Raw genomic sequence first — 3,658 nt, 5'->3', positions numbered from 1 at the left:
CAATAATAACAATAATAATAATAATGCCTAAATTTATATGGGCACCTACTGAGAAGCTCCATTAAAAGCAACTGTACCAAACTGAATTATTGAAATTGAAGTACTTTATTGTCACGTGTACAACTTGTATACAGTGAGATTACATGAGCACCCCCCACTCAGCTCTCTTAGTCTTAATTCCCCTCGTTTACTGACACACACCCACCAAAGCCGAAAGTCAGTTGCCCTGTTGTTATCTTTTCATTCAGCAGCCTAACAGCCCACGAATAGCACTGTTGGTGCAACTAATCATGCTTCTATATCTTCTGCCTGAGATCAAGAAAGTGCCGGCCAGGGTGTGAATCATCCCTGAGAATTTTCCTCCCTCTCCTGAGGCAACCTTCTTCCGCTGTTTCAGCCAGCGGATTCACAGGACAGCCCATAATATCTTGTGCTGTATTCACCACCCTCTGTAGGCACTTCCTATCCATTGATGTCAAACCAGCGTGCCACACCGTGATGCAGTATGAAAGGACACTTTCTATTGTGGACCGGTAGAAGGAGATCATCAAATGTTGATTGACATCCTTCTTCAGCAATACTCTGAGGAGATGGAGCCTCTGTTGGGCTTTCTTAACCACCTGGGTTGTATTGATTTTCCAAGTAAGGTCTTCACTGAGATAAACTCCCAGGAATTTAAAGGAAGAGACTCTCTCCGCACAGCCCTCCCTGATGTACAGCGGGGCTAATTCTCCTCTCTTCCTCCGAAAGAAAATTATCGTGGGAATAAGAAATATTTGTGGGAAGGGGTCATCAGTTTTTGTCCAAAGTCTTCCCCTGTGCCACAGGCCCACGTACCTTGAGCAGATGAAGTGGCACAGAAAGTGGGCATGGGTGATATCAGAGTTGGGCAGTGGCACAGAGTGAGAGGGAGCCCAGCAGCCACACAGGTGAATAATTCCAGGTGCATAGCAGCAGTTATGCCCATGACTGAAGTTTCTGGAAGGCTGATGTGATGCCATCAAGCTTGAAGGGAAAACGTAACACCTTCAGTCCTTGCTTCTTCTTCTTTTGTCCCACCTAAGGGAACATAAAAAGCTGAGCTCTGTATAGACCAGTGTTGCCTACACTGAGTGACATTATCTTAGAATCAGTCAGAAGGCACCATGAGGAGCATCCAGCCCAACTCTCTGCAATGTAGGAATATGCAGCTGTCCCATACAGGGACTGAACCTGCAACCTTGGCATCAACAGCACCATGCGCTAACCAACGGAGCCATCCAATTAGTGCAGCCACAGCTCTCCAGGATTTCAGGCAGATGCCACTGGGGATTCAACTTGGGGCTGCCTGGATGCAAAGTCAGTGTTTGACCACTGAGCTAGGAGTTGACACTTCTTGATGCAGAGGCGAATGTTTTTAGAAAAGCAAGCTTGGGGAGGGGGTACACTCCCAAAGCATTTCAGTGAGGACAGAGGGTGCTGTGGACACAGAATGCTGTAGTGGGGTATGGCGAAGGTGTGGGGAGTGAATGGAGTAGCATGGCACGCGTGGCTGGCTGGCACCCTGGCACTTCAGGCTGCAACATTCTATCACAGGTTACACCTGTATAGGCAGCAACCAATTAAGGCGCGCCAGACTGATGCACGATCACAAACGCATGGTTCCCTTTGGACCCAGAAGAGGGCAGAACATGATGGGACATGCTTATGCACACTCTGCCAATGCGTGTAGGGACCAGGAACAGAACCTGCATGCAAAATGGTCACCACCTGTATATATTTATGTATAAACACACACACACACACACACATATTTACACACCTCACCGTGGCTCAGTGTTGGGCCATTTGCTTTGCATGCAGAACCCAGCTCCAGGTTCAATCCCTGGCAACTCCAGACAGGGCAGGGAGAGATTTCCTGCCCGAAATCCTGGAGATGCTGCTAGTCAGTGTAGACAATATTAAAACAGATGGACCAGTGGTCTCACTTGGTATAAGGCAGCTTCCAAGTGTCCATTAAAATACCCAAGGCAGTTTACAGTGGTTAACTGAAATAAACCAGGATATGGATGAGAAGCAGCAGGGCTTTTTTTCAGCCAGAACTCACTGGAACTCAGTTCCAGCATCTCTCAAGTGGGCACCATTGCTATGTTCAGAGAACAATACAGTGGTACCTCTGCTTACGTTCACCTCCGGTTACGTATCCTTCGGGATACGTAAGTGGCAAACACAGAAGTATTTTTCCGGGTGTCGCCCCGCGCGCATGCACAGAAGTGCTCCACATGCCATGCACATGCGCAGAAGTCCTAAACCGCGGCGCATGCATGCGCAGAAGCAGCACCTCCAGTTGCAAATTTCTCAGGATCCAACCGGAGCTCCAGAATGGATCCCATTCACAACTGGAGGTACCACTGCAATTCCTTTTGGAGCAGTTTTTTTAGTGGATCTTCTCAGTAGGCATCCATATAAATGTTGTTGTTGTTGTTGTTGTTTTGCACCCCTTCAGCTCAGCACCCTGTGCAGGGAAACCAATCACACCACCCTAAATTCAGCACTGCAGGGTGGCGAAGGCAGAAGAATCAGCACCTGATGTTACGGAAGATGAAAAGGTCACCCACAAAATGTGCAGCACCTTCTTTGACGAGGACCGTACCTTAACCCAGCTCCATTCAATTCAGCTGGATGCAGTTTAGCCATCAGGTACACTTGGTACACACACATGGGAAGGCAATCTTCCAAGGAAATGGGTTTCAACCTACCTGGAGAAGCATTCTTGTGCTGAAGACTCAACGCTGCTGAGCCATTACAAGGAGACATTGAAAGCAGCAAGTGTCCTAGCACAAGAGGGGGGGAGAAACAGGGCAAGAGGGACCAGAAATACCTAATGAAAGCTTTTGCCCTCCAGGTGCCCACCAGATGGTTCAGACTATGTTGGCCAAGGCTGATTTGAGCTGTAGTCCAATACATCTGGAGGGAACTCAGGATGCCAAGGGTTTGACAAGTGAGCTCAGTTTGAAAACCAGGAAAGGAAAATTCAGTAAAAAGTAATTTTAAAAGAAAACTTTAAAAAAAAAGAGCCAACCCCAGAGTCCAAAGAAGTATAAACTGTACATGACCATTTGCTTTTGGGATTTAACAGCTCAAACACTTATAAATCTTTCCCAAAGACAGGACTCTTATTGAAAAAGCAGTCCCGTTGGCAGCAGAACCAGAAGGATCTAAACAAACAAAATTATACGGACACCCACCTGGCAGATTCTTTTAAGGGTATCCGGCTGTTTCAAAAACATTTGCATGTTGTATAGTCTGATTTGTAAACATGTCTGTAATTACCTGTTTTTTATTTATGTTTTCTTGATGTGGCGCTGATCTGTGTATACTTTGTTGACCTATGATCAAGGCAATTAAATATATTCTAACAATATTTCTGTAATTGATATGCCTAACATAAAGAAGTGATGCTATGTCAAACACTGAAAACCAGCCTTCCCCAACTGGGTGCCCTCCAGATGTGGAGGCTGGAGCTGGCTGGCTGCTCAAAACATCTTCCTTAAGTATAACCAATTGCATCCTGAGCCAATGGGGGATTTTCTTGGAATTGTTTAAGGGATGTTATTCCAGACTTAGAACTTTCTTGCACTTTTACTTTTCAGAAACAAAACCTACACATACAAGAAAA

This window comes from Podarcis pityusensis (assembly GCF_964106645.2).
Source record: "Podarcis pityusensis genome assembly, chromosome: Z".
In the NCBI taxonomy this organism is placed as follows: domain Eukaryota; kingdom Metazoa; phylum Chordata; class Lepidosauria; order Squamata; family Lacertidae; genus Podarcis; species Podarcis pityusensis.
Note: the sequence above shows the minus strand (reverse complement) of the source record.